The 12,969-nt window shown below is 41.2% G+C and overlaps 12 non-coding genes across 12 annotated transcripts; all 12 read left to right on the forward strand.

Moving 5' to 3' along the window:
* Positions 1 to 3,365: 3,365 nt before the first annotated feature.
* On the forward strand, positions 3,366 to 3,447 carry trnas-uga. Its single transcript has one exon. It is a non-coding gene; the product is annotated as a tRNA-Ser (tRNA).
* A 706-nt stretch (positions 3,448 to 4,153) lies between these two features.
* trnas-uga lies at positions 4,154 to 4,235 on the forward strand. Its single transcript has one exon. It is a non-coding gene; the product is annotated as a tRNA-Ser (tRNA).
* A 466-nt stretch (positions 4,236 to 4,701) lies between these two features.
* Positions 4,702 to 4,783, forward strand: trnas-cga. The gene has a single exon. It is a non-coding gene; the product is annotated as a tRNA-Ser (tRNA).
* Positions 4,784 to 4,965: 182 nt separating this feature from the next.
* Positions 4,966 to 5,047, forward strand: trnas-uga. The gene has a single exon. It is a non-coding gene; the product is annotated as a tRNA-Ser (tRNA).
* A 582-nt stretch (positions 5,048 to 5,629) lies between these two features.
* On the forward strand, positions 5,630 to 5,711 carry trnas-uga. Its single transcript has one exon. It is a non-coding gene; the product is annotated as a tRNA-Ser (tRNA).
* Positions 5,712 to 6,173: 462 nt separating this feature from the next.
* On the forward strand, positions 6,174 to 6,255 carry trnas-cga. The gene has a single exon. It is a non-coding gene; the product is annotated as a tRNA-Ser (tRNA).
* A 636-nt stretch (positions 6,256 to 6,891) lies between these two features.
* On the forward strand, positions 6,892 to 6,973 carry trnas-uga. Its single transcript has one exon. It is a non-coding gene; the product is annotated as a tRNA-Ser (tRNA).
* Positions 6,974 to 7,553: 580 nt separating this feature from the next.
* trnas-uga lies at positions 7,554 to 7,635 on the forward strand. The gene has a single exon. It is a non-coding gene; the product is annotated as a tRNA-Ser (tRNA).
* A 602-nt stretch (positions 7,636 to 8,237) lies between these two features.
* On the forward strand, positions 8,238 to 8,319 carry trnas-uga. Its single transcript has one exon. It is a non-coding gene; the product is annotated as a tRNA-Ser (tRNA).
* Positions 8,320 to 8,744: 425 nt separating this feature from the next.
* Positions 8,745 to 8,826, forward strand: trnas-uga. The gene has a single exon. It is a non-coding gene; the product is annotated as a tRNA-Ser (tRNA).
* A 450-nt stretch (positions 8,827 to 9,276) lies between these two features.
* On the forward strand, positions 9,277 to 9,358 carry trnas-uga. Its single transcript has one exon. It is a non-coding gene; the product is annotated as a tRNA-Ser (tRNA).
* A 182-nt stretch (positions 9,359 to 9,540) lies between these two features.
* Positions 9,541 to 9,622, forward strand: trnas-uga. The gene has a single exon. It is a non-coding gene; the product is annotated as a tRNA-Ser (tRNA).
* The last annotated feature ends 3,347 nt before the right edge of the window (positions 9,623 to 12,969 follow it).

Consider the following 12,969-nt stretch of genomic DNA (forward strand, 5'->3'; position numbering starts at 1 on the left):
AACATAACAAGGAATAAACAATAGAACTATTAACATGTTTTCTCATTTTAACACTGTGAACAAGGTTTGAACCTGCACAAGGAAACCCCATTGGATTTTGAGTCAAACCTCCTTAACCACTACACCATCACAGCTGCAAAGTATGGATGTGCAGAGGGCCCGGTATTTGTATTTGTATCTGTATTTGTTGAGGCAGCAAAAATTATTTGTATCTGTATTTGTATTCGAATAAAAGTGGAAATAAGCTTATAAGTCCTGTTTTTGTTTTTATTACACTTTTAATTTTAGAAAATTATGTGTTACAATAAGTGTTCATGAATAAATTACCTTACAAAGGAGGTCCCCACACCGGGTCTTGAACTAGAGTCTCCCAGATCATAGACGACTGCGCTGACTACTGAGCTAAAAAATAACTTAACACCTCATTGCAGACAGACCTCTACCTATTTATACACCCATAACATAGAGACAGCACACCATGTAACATGTAGGGAGGAACTTCAAAGGCAATTATTGCTTCGCATTTTTCATTTATGGCCTATTTTTTTACAACCTAACTTTGTGGAAAGGAGAAGGGGAACAGCAGGTTATGGAGAGTCCTTTGGAAGCACTTTGCATGTGTCAGTAGCCCAGCTTTATCTCTGGGGAACACCCCCAACAAATAATTTTAAAGATATTCGTATAAACCCACTATTTGTGCTTTGCCGAATAATGTATTTGTATTGGGGCACACCACTACTGCAAAGATATCAAATTAGTAGTTTTTGACATGAAGTTAGTAGTTTTTAGTACTTATTGTTGCATGGAAAAACAACAATGGATTGATCAAGGCACAATTAAAGGCTCTTTGTGGGAAACCTGCACAAACTCTGGTGTCCTCTGTGGTAAAAAAAACCCCCAGACTGCTGTCCCACCTCCGCCCACCTGGTCAATTGCTATGTAAAGTGGATGTGATTGTAATACATATATATATATATATATGTGTGTGTATATATAAAGGATATAAAACAAGACAGGGAAGACAAACTGAGATTAACTTTCAACGCCCCAGGAAGCAATGTGAGATGTTTGGGGAATGCGCCAGACATTTTTGGCAATGTTCATGTTTCCTGGTCAAATGAGATGATGCAGCTTGCATGAGGAGCCCAACGCCTTAGCCACTCACAGCTGATGAATGTAAGAATGTTTTCGGTATTTATTGTTGCCTGGGAAAACAATACTATAGCATGAATTAAGTTAAGTACCATTGAGGGATACTTGTGGGAAACCTTGGCATTTTCAGATGCTGTAATTTTCAGCAATTGATTTCAAGTCTAACATCTTACAAACTCCTATATAAGAAGCATCTTATACATCAGAGAGTACACATTTAACATGCTCACTCTCTTCCAGCTTCACCCTGCATTTCTTAGTTTATTCTTTTGCCTTTCACCTCTTGTTGAACATCTTGTAAAGGCATCATTGAGTTTGATAGCAGAATCAGGAGAGATTAGAGATAAAAGAGCCGAGCAGAAATGAGAACAAAAAGCTCACATTGCTTCATATTCCACAGTACTTGTGTTTATCAAACCTTAGAAGCAAAGTTTTCCCATCCAGCCACTGTTAATGAACCTTATTTAATAGAATAATGAAATTAGGCATGGCAGGGGGGAAACGAGAAGCGCACGCTCGCTGTCCGGTGTGTGTGTGTGGTCTGACAGCTGTGGATAATCTCATTTGCTAAGCGTAATTAATGGCAAGTGGTTTCATTTACTTTTAATGCAGACTGTCTTTCCTCAAGGGCAAAGAAATGTAGAAACTTTTTAGAATAATTTCTCTATCGACCGCCTCAGTATTAGTAATGAGATTTAATAGTAGATGTTTGGTTTATTATTTTCTTATCTGATTTCCTGCTCCTTTCTTACTTATTACATCATTCTGGTGTTAAATATGAGCATGAAACCAAAGGCTTTCTTTTATAGCAAAGTCGTGTTGCTTTAAAATCAAGAAAGTTTTATCTTTAAGTAACTCTACTCAAATGTAAATTGCAAATTGTCTCCGTCTGAGATGAAAATTTTTCAGCAGAGTGGAGGTAACACATAATTTTGCACGTCTTTAAATCAGTGTGATATAATAAGACAATGGAGCCATTCTAAAACTCTAGGTGGAGGAGTTTCTTCTACAAAAGCATGTCAACATTTGTAACTAGTTTAGACAATACAAAACAGAGGATAAACTACACTGAGCTTGGAGATTTGCAGACTTGACAGGTGCTTGGGAAATCTGCAAGTCCTGAGGGCTGTCCAAATCCACAATTCATCACAATGGACCTCAGGTGGACTTTCTGCAGAATTTATATTGTATTATAAATAATATCTACATTCACAGAACAGACAGTGTCATTCAGTGTCTAAAATCTCCTGCCAACATATCTTTCCTACATTGGAACCGGGAGGCCTGATAGCTGACAGCTTTTTTACTTTGTAAAACCATCAATCAAACAAGCACACTCACTTCAAGTGGCACTGGGCCAGGTGTGTGAAGAAGGCAGGCTCTCTCAAGCTCGCAAGCCCTTTTTCATTCTCCATTCAACTACCTCCATCTCTGTTCATGTGAACAACCATTAATGCCTTCAAGGAGAGCCGATATCCCCATTTGTACGATTCATCATGTCCTGTCCTTCTCTATGATGGCTAGCCATCCGTGGAACAGGTATAAACTCTTTCAGGAGGTGAGTTTTTTTCATCACAGAAGACACAAGTGTTATGCAGGTTTCCTTGATCATTGTTTCCTGTGCAATAATAAAGATACTAACATACAAACTTAGGTTTAATATTTTTTTAAAAAAATGCAAAAGTTACAAAACAGCTGCATAAATCCATACACGATCATTATTTTTCTATGCAACAATTAGTTGCTATCGTGCTCACAGCGATGGCATATGTTAAGTCTTCTACAATATCTTCTCTCGATAGTGCAGAAAACAGCTACAGAAAACATCCCACAAGGCTTCTCAGTACCAGGGGTATAGCTGTGATCTATGCTTGATCATGGTTTTTCTGTGCAACATTTAAGATGCCAAACATACCAAGCTGTGAAAAACAGCTATAGTGGATGAGTGGTAAAGGTGTTGAACTTGAAATCCAATGGGTGCTCCCCACACAGTTTCAAACCCTGCTCACAGCGATAACATACGTTAAGTCTTTCACCATATGTGCTCTTAATCGTGCTGAAAATAGCTACTGAAAACACCAATGAGGTGCAAGTTTCACACAAGAAGTCTATGTACCAAGGCTATATTAGGAACCTGTCTGTTTACATGCAACATTTAAAAACCTAAAAATATACCAACTTCATTTAAAAAAGTATGCATTGCTCATAAGACAGCTGTGATGGCCGAGTGGTTAAGGCGTTGGACTTGAAATCCAATGGGGGCTCCCCGCGCAGGTTCAAACCCTGCTCACAGCGATGGTATACGTTAAGTCTTTCACCGTATGTGCTATTGATAGCACTAAAAATAGCTACAGAAAACACTGAGGAAGTGACAGTTTCCCACAAGAAGTCTATGTACCGAGGTAATAGGAACCTGTCCATTTACATGCAATGTTTAAAACCCTAAAAATATACCAACTTCATTAAAAAAAGTATGCGTCACTTGTAAGACAGCTGTGATGGCGTTGGACTTGAAATCCAATGGGGGCTCCCCGCGCAGGTTCAAACCCTGCTCACAGCGATGGTATACGTTAAGTCTTTCACCGTATGTGCTATTGATAGCACTAAAAATAGCTACAGAAAACACTGAGGAAGTGACAGTTTCCCACAAGAAGTCTTGCAACATTTAAGACCCCAAATATACCAACGTCATGTAAAAAGTATGCATCACTTGTAAGACAGCTGTGATGGCCGAGAGGTTAAAGTGTTGGACTTGAAATCCAATGGAGACTCCCAAGGGCAGTTTCAAACCCTGCTCACAGTGTCTGCATAGTTTTAGTTTCTCATAAAACCTACTCTTGATAATGCTGAAAATAACTACAGAAAACACCAACGAAGTGCAAGTTTCCCACAAGAAGTCTAGGTACCAAGGGTATATTAGCAACCTGTCCCTTTACAAGCAAAATTTAAAACCCCAAATATACCAACTTCATTTATAAAAGCATGCATCACTCATAAGACAGCTGTGATGGCCGAGTGGTTAAGGCGTTGGTCTTGAAATCCAATGGGGGCTCCCCGCGCAGGTTCAAACCCTGCTCACAGCGATGGTATACGTTAAGTCTTCCACAATATGTACTCTTGATAGTGGAAAAAACCAATGGACACCATCCATGTCATGCCAGATTCCCACAATGAGCTTTGGTGTGAAGGGTATAGCAGTCATCTATGCTTGATCATGGTGTTTCTGTGTAATGTTTAAGACTCCAAACATGCTAACTTCCTTTGAAAGACCATGCATCCGTTGTAAGACAGCTTTTAAGGCAGTGGACTTGAAATCCAATGGAGGCTCCCAGTACAGGTTCAAACCCTGCTCACTCCAATTGCAAGTCTTTCACAATACTTAGCCTTTATAGCACTGAAAATTCCTACAGACATCATCAAACTTGTGTCAGATTTCCACAACGAGTTTAGGTAAGAAGTGTAAAGTTGCATTCTTTACTTTCGTGTGCAACATTTAAGACCTCAAACATACATACTTCATTTCAAAAAGGATGCATTAGTTGTAAAACAGCTGTGATGGCCGAGTGGTTAAGGCGTTGGACTCGAAATCCAATGGGGTCTCCCCGCGCAGGTTCAAACCCTGCTCACAGCGACAGCATAGTTTAAGATTCCCATAGTACCTACTCTTGATAGTGCTGAAAATAACTACAGAAATCACTGTGCCCGAAATGGTGCCAGTTTCACACAAGAAGCCTATGACTGAGCCTATGTTAGCAATCTGTCCCTTTATGTGTGACATTTAATACCCCAAATATACCAACTTCATTTAAAAAGGCTGTGATGGCGGAGTGGTTAAGGTGTTGGGCTTGAAATCCAACAGGGGTTCTGCATGCAGGTTCAAACCCTGCTCACAGTAATTGTGAGTCTTCCATAATACTTAGCCTTGTGCCAGATTTCCACAATGAGCTTCGGTATGAAAGGTAGAGATGCAATCTGTGTTTCCCTGTGCGATGTCTAAGACCCTAAACATACTGACTGCGTTTCAAAAAGTACGCATCAGGTGTAAAGCCGTATTCAAACCAAATCAGGCAGTGCGATGTCTAGCGACATGGGTGTGTTCATTTGTGCTCTAGAACGTAACCGCCGTGAAACAATCAGAAAATAAGGTTTCATTTATATGATTCAGTCAGTAGTTTTAACGTTATGAAACAAAGAGAAATGTCCTCCCTTAACGTCTTTGTCTTCCCTCATGGCAGAGTTTACAGCTCTGAGCAGTCTGATCTCCGGCTGTGATTGGCCACCACAGCCTTCAGCTGCAGTGATGTTGGGTTGCGTTCCTCCAAAAGTTGACTCTGGCTCAACTTTCTGGCTGCGGTCCGGTGCAGCACTGCAGTGGCCAAAACACCTGCACAGGAAACACACTACCCCCATTCAAATGAATGGGAGAACTGGCGTTTTCGCCGCACCACCTGCTTTGGTCTGAACACAGTCTAAGACAGCTGTGATGGCCGAGTGGTTAAGGTGTTGGACTTGAAATCCAATGGGGTCTCCCCGCGCAGGTTCAAACCCTGCTCACAGCGATTGCGCACTTTGAGTCTTCCACAATACATGTTCTTGGTAGTGCTGAAAATATCTATAGACACCATCAATGTTGTGCCAGATTCCCACAACAAGCTTGGGTGCGAAGGCTATAGCAAGGATTTATGCTTGATCAGGGTATTTCTGTGTAACTTTTACGCCAAACACACCAACTTCCTTTGAGAGACCATGCATCCGTTGTAAGACAGTTGTTACAGCAGTTGGTTTGAAATCCAATGGGGCCTCCCCGTGCAAGTTCAAACCCTGTTCACTGCAATTGCAAGTCTTCCTCAATACTTAGGCTTGGTAGTGCTGAAAATTCCTGCAGACACCATCAATGTTGTGCCAGATTTCCACAACAAGCTTCAGTACGAAGGGTATAATTGCAATTTGTGCTTATCTGTGCAACATTTAAGACCCCAAACATACCAACTTCATTAAAAAAAAGCATCACGTTTGAGACAGCTGTGATGGCCGAGTGGTTAAGGCGTTGGACTCGAAATCCAATGGGGGCTCCCCGCGCAGGTTCGAACCCTGCTCACAGCGATGGCATGCTTTAAGTCCCCCACAATACGCACTCTCGATAGCGCTGAAAATACCTATAGACACCAGCAATGTTATGTCAGATTCCCACCACGAGTTTCGGTACGAAGGACATAGTTGCAATCTGTAATTTCCTGCGAAGTTGAAGAGCCCAAACATACCAATTTCATTTCAAAAAGCATGCATCAGGTATAAGCCAGCAGTGATGGCTGAGTGTTCAAGGTGTTGAACTCAAAATCCAATGGAGGCTCCCTTCGCAGGTCCAAACCCTGCTCACAGTGATGGCATACTTTAAGTCTTTCACCATATGCGCACTCGACAGTGCTAAAAATACCTGTAGACTCCAAACATACCAACTTCCTTTGAAAGACCATGCATCAGTTGTAAGACAGCTTTTAAGGCAGTGGACTTGAAATCCAATGGAAGCTCCCAGCGCAGGTTCAAACCCTGCTCACTCCAATTGCAAGTCTTTCACAATACTTAGCCTTTATAGCACTGAAAATTCCTGCAGACACCACCAATGTTGTGCCAGATTTCCACAATGAGCTCCGGTATAATTGCAATTTGTGCTAATCTGTACAATGTTTAAGACCCCAAACATACCAACTTCATTTAAAAGAAAGCATCAGCTAAAAGACAGCTGTGATGGCTGAGTGGTTAAGGCATTGGACTTGAACTCCAATGGGGGCTCCCCGCACATGTTCAAACCCTGCTCACAGCGATGGTGCACTTTAAGTGTTCCACAACTCTTGATAGTGCTGAAAATACCTGTAGACTCCAAACATACCAACTTCCTTTGAAAGACCATGCATCAGTTGTAAGACAGCTTTTAAGGCAGTGGACTTGAAATCCAATGGAAGCTCCCAGCGCAGGTCCAAACCCTGCTCACTCCAATTGCAAGTCTTTCACAATACTTAGCCTTTATAGCACTGAAAATTCCTGCAGACACCATCAGTGTTGTGCCAAATTCCCACAATGAATTTCGGTATGAAGCATATAGTTGCAACCTGTGCTTTCCTGTGCAACGTTCAAGACCTCAAAGACAACAACTTCATTTCAAAAAGAATGCATCAGATATGAGCAAGCTGTGATGGCTGAGTGTGCAAGGCGTTGAATTTGAAATCTAATGGGAGCTCCCCTCGCAGGTTCAAACTCTGCTCACAGCGATGGCATGAGGTGCCAGTTTCACACATGAAGCCTAGTTACCAAGGCTATATTAGCAATCTGTCCCTTTATGTGCCACATTTAAGACCCCAAACATACCAACTTTATTTAAAGAAGTATGCATCACCTGTAAGACAGCTGTGATGGCCGAGTGGTTAAGGCGTTGGACTTGAAATCCAATGGGGGCTCCCCGCGCAGGTTCAAACCCTGCTCACAGCGATGGTGTACTTCAAGTCTTCCACAATACATACTCTTGATAGTGCTGAAAATACCTATAGATACCATCAATGCTGTGCGAGATTCTCATAACAAGTTTGGGTGTGAAGGCTATAGCAATGATCTATGCTTGATCAGGGTATTTCGGTGTAACATTTAAGATGCCAAACATACCAACTTCCTTTGAGAGACCATGCATCCGACAGTTGTTAAGGCAGTGGACTTGAAAACCAATGCAGGCTCCCAATGCAAATTCAAACCCTGCTCACTGCAATTGCGAGTCTTCCTCAATACTTAGCCTTGATAGCGCTGAAAATTCCTACAGACACCATCAATGTTGTGCCAGATTTCCACAACGAGCTTCAGTACGAAGGGTATAATTGCAATCTGTGCTTTGCTGTGCAACATTTAAGACCCCAAACAAAACTTGAAATCCAATGGGGGGCTCCCTGCGCAGGTTCAAACCCTGTTCAAAATGGGGTGCCAATTTCACACAAGAAGCCTAGTTACCAAGGCAATGTTAGCAATCTGTCCCTTTATGTGCAAAATTTATGACCTCAAATATACCAACTTCATTTTAAAAAGTACGCATCACTTCTGAGACAGCTGTGATGGCCGAGTGGTTAAGGCGTTGGACTTGAAATCCAATGGGGGCTCCCCGCGCAGGTTCAAACCCTGCTCACAGCGATGGTGCACTTTAAGTTTTCCACAATATGTACTCTTGATAGTGCTGAAAATACCTATAGACACCATCAATGTTGTGCCAAATTCCTACAACAAGCTTCGGTGCGAAGGGTATAGCAGCGATCTATGCTCGATCAGGGTATTTCTGCGCAACGTTTAAGACGCCAAGCATACCGCCTTCCTTTGAAAGACCATGCATCAATTTTGAGACAGCTTTTAAGGCAGTGGACTTGAAATCCAATGGAGGCTCCCGGTGCACACCCCGCTCACAGCAATTGCAAGTCTTCCATAATACTTAGCCTTGTGCCAGATTTCCACAATGAGCTTCAGTACGAAGGGTAGAGTTGCAATCTGTGCTTTCCTGTGCAATATTTAAGACCCCAACAAACCAACTTCTATTTAAAAAAGTATGCATCACTTGTAAGACAGCTGTCATGGCCGAGTGGTTAAGGCGTTGGACTTGAACTCCAATGGGGGCTCCCCATGCAGGTTCAAACACTGCTCACAGCGATGGTGTATGATAGGTCTTCTGCAATGCGTACTCTTGATAGTAAGTGTCGTGCCAGATGAGTTTTGGTATGAAGGATATAGTTGCAATTTGTGTCTGTCTTTCCTGTGCAATGTTCAAGACCCCAAAGACAACAACTTAATTTCAAAAATAATGCATCAAGCATGAGAAAGCTTTGATGGCTTAGTGTTCAAGGTGTTGAACTCGAAATCTAATGGGAATTCCCTGCGCAGGTCCAAACCCTCCTCACAGCCTTGGCATACTTTAAGTCTTTCACCATATGCGCACTTGATAGTGCTGAAAATAGCTACAGAAATCACCATTGAGGTGCCAGTTTCACACAAGAAGCCTAGTTACCAAGAGAATATTAGCAATCTGCCTCTTTACGTGCAACATTTAAGACCCCAAATATAACAACTTTACTTCAAAAAGTATACTTAATTTCTAACACAGCTGTGATGGCTGAGTGGTTAAGGCGTTGGACTTGAAATCCAATGGGGGCTCCCCGCGCAGGTTCAAACCCTGCTCACAGCGATGGTATACTATAAGTCCACAAGACATACTCTTGATAGTGCTGAAAATACCTATAGACACCATCAATGTTGTACCTGATTCCCACAACGAGTTTCTAGTTGCAATCTGTGCGTTCCTGTTCAATGTTCAAGACCCCAAACATATGAACTTCATTTCAGAAAGTATGCATTACTTGTAAGACTGCTGTGATAGCCGAGTGGTTAAGGTGTTGGACTTGAAATCCAATGGGGGCTCCCCACACAAGTTCAAACCCTGCTCACAGTGACAGCAACCCATAATACCTACTCTTGATAGTGCTGAAAATAGCCACAGAAAACAGCAGTGAATTGCTAGTTTCCCACAAGAGGCCTAGTTGCCAAATTATCAACCTGTTGATTGCAAGTCTTCCACAACATGTGCTCTTGATAGTGCTGAAAATACCTACAGACACCATCAATGTTATGGGTCAGGTGGTGACTGATAAAAGGATCTCATGCACAAAACTACCTTCCCTTTGGGACATGGTGTGGAGTCTGGACATGCGGACTAACATAACATCAACTTCAATGCTGAGTTGTGATGGCTAAAGGTATGATCACACTGGGTTCTCCTGTACAAGTTGTATCATCATAGGAATAGTCTGACAAGCTAACATTACCAAAAAAATGAGAAAAAACACATAACTCTCTTGGATGTTGATATTTAAACTCTTTAAACTGAATTTGTCTTCTATGTCTTGTTTATACCCAATTTTTGTAACACAGTCTTGTTTTACAGACACATCCATTTCACGCAGCGATTGGGCCAGAGCCTTTGGTGGAGCTGGATCAATCCGTGCTTGATCATAGTTTTTTACATGAAACAAGAAGTTATGAAAACATATTACCTTCACGTCAAAAAGTATGTCTTTGCAGCTATGATTGCTGAGTGGTTAAGGCGTGGGATTCAAAATCCCACGGGGGCTCCCTATGCAGGTTCAAACCCTACTAACAGCAATGTCCACCTTACACACTTGTAACGACATTTGTCTCTTTAAATCGAAGTGTGTCTATCATCCCATTTAACAAGGAATAGTTTTAAAGGTGAATATGGCCAAAAATGTCTGGCATTCCCTGACAAAATAAAAAATCTCACATTGATTTGTTGTGTGTTGAGGTTCATGATGCAACAATTATCATATTTAAAAAGTTGTATAAATCTTATTGTTTTGGGCTGAAGAGTATAAGTTGGAAAATCAAAAAAATTGGTGGAAAAAAGTGAGGTTACCTACAGAGCCCCCCAAGGTTTAAAGCGTGAATTTTTTTTTTTTTGCCTTTTGTGTTGTTTTGCCTTGGGATCCAGCTCCTTCATAATGAAGCGGACATCCTCTTTTTTTACTCATGGGCCATACTCTACATTTAGAATGCATCCATCTGTATCCATACAGTTGTCCTTAGTACGGTAACTGGTCATGAATTAAACTGACAGCATCCTGCAGGTTACCTTACTACTTTCTTCTGGAGAGACCCCTTAATCTAAGAATTTGTTTAAATTTAGTTTCACTAATTACATAACCATGCCTATTGAGCAGTAGTACCATATAAGCATAATCAACATTCAGTTCAAAGTAAAATTCAATGAGCTGATCCTTACTGGGGCATTGAACTGGGAGCAGCTGAGCAGAAATAGATATATAGTTTAGAAGGAATGGAGGATGAAAAGTATTGCGAGGTAATTTTTAAAAAATTTTTAAAAACTCACCGTGACCCTTGGGGGGCTCCATAGTTAACAGACCTCTGTAACCTGCTCTTTATAGCTGAATGTATAGATATGTCTCGCTCTGCTATATCAATTTTGATCCTTTTTTGGCCATTGTGAGTCTGATGTTATGGGAGTGCAATGATAAATCGGTGGAGCACTCTTTTGAGATTAGCTTTGGTTGCACATTCTATCTTAGAGAACATGATTGTCATACACTGTGATTAACTTTGATTGATGGATTGATCTCTCAAATTATCCTCCTTAAAATCCTGTTGATGTTCATCCAAGGAATTTAAGGAAAACAATGTGTGGTGGAGCTGAGCAAATACATGACCTAATTCCTAGTCACAAGAAGATGCACTGAAGTAAAAAGTTGAATCAATCAGCTGCTTTTTAGCTCACAAAGGAACTGAAAAATGTGCTCTACAGTTTCCTAGCCCAACAACAACAACAAACAAGAACACCCCAAAACCTTCCCTCTAATCCTTTTTATCTTTCATCTCTGAAAAATATGCTCTGATAATGCCATACTTAGAGCTTTGATCACCTCTCTGTAGGTGTGTGGGCGGGCTGAGAGAACAAACTGCTGACAGCACTCAGTTGTGAGAGAGGAGCGGTGAGACTCAAGTGAAGATGAATGAGGACTTGAGGAGTGAGAGGAAATCAAGGCAAATAGCGAGTTAAACAACCTCTTTACAACAGCGCCGGTGTTGTAAAGTCTATGCTTGAGGTAAGACATCAGTGATTGTGATGAATCAGAAAATGCTTTTGTAAGCTGATGAGTTCTGGCAACATTTCTTCTACTGTCATCAGACCAGTCTCTTTGCTCCTTGTGAGCAGCTGTGATGGCTGAGAGGTTAAGGCGTTTATATGCTTGCAACTACAATTGTCTATTTAGATGTACCCCTCCGCAGTATGAGCTTTAGGTAGTGATTGATAAAACGACATCATAGACAAAAGGGTTTTCCTTCAGGACACAGTGTGGAATCTGGACATCCTGAAGAAGATCACATCGACTCCAGTGATGAATTGTGATGGCCAAAAGTATAATCCCATTGGGGTCTCATTGTGCAAGTTGTATCATCCCAGGCATAATCTGACAGGGAAACGTAGCCAAAAATATCTGGCATTCCCTGACAAAAGAAAAAAAACACATAGTTTTCTTGGGTGTAAATATTTTCAATTTGTCTTCCATGTCTTGTTTCCATGTTTTTTTTTTGATGCATTACAGTCTTGTATTAAAAGCACACCCACTTTACTCAGTGATTGTAAGACACCAATGTTGCGCCAGTTTACCCACAAAGAGCTCCTAATGGTGCCCTATCAATCCATGCTTGATCGTTGTTCTTCCATGCAACAAGAAGTACCAAAAACATGCTAACTACATTTAAAAGTGTGTCTTTGCCGCTGTGATGGAAGAGTTGTTAAGGCGTTGGACTTGAAAGTGGTCTCCCTGCGTGGGTTCAAACCCTTCTCACAGCGATGGCACATTTTAACCCTTCCATGCTTCAAATGAAGTGCTTGGCAAACATCCTCTCCTCCACATCTCCTCGCTGTTTGTGGCTTGTCCCTCTCTATGATATTCAGAGCAAGTATTAATCCTGCTCACAGCTGTTTCACTCTTCCTCTACAAGGAGTCTTTGATCACATGTCTTGATTTAGCCTAATGATCAAGGCACAGAACATACTTGAGGCTTTAATAATATAAAATGTTTCAAAAATTAATCAGCATTTGGAAAATAAAGAATGATTCTCCATCAAATGTCACTTTTGAATCTTTTCTAGCTTTTAGCCATATCTGGTGCAATAAATGTATTGGGCATTGTTCCTGTTAAATAAACAATAAAATAAAATAAATACGAACCAAACCCACAAAATGGCATGACTCCAAA

The sequence above is a fragment of the Thunnus albacares genome, chromosome 12 (assembly GCF_914725855.1).
Source record: "Thunnus albacares chromosome 12, fThuAlb1.1, whole genome shotgun sequence".
NCBI classification, from domain to species: Eukaryota; Metazoa; Chordata; class Actinopteri; order Scombriformes; family Scombridae; genus Thunnus; species Thunnus albacares.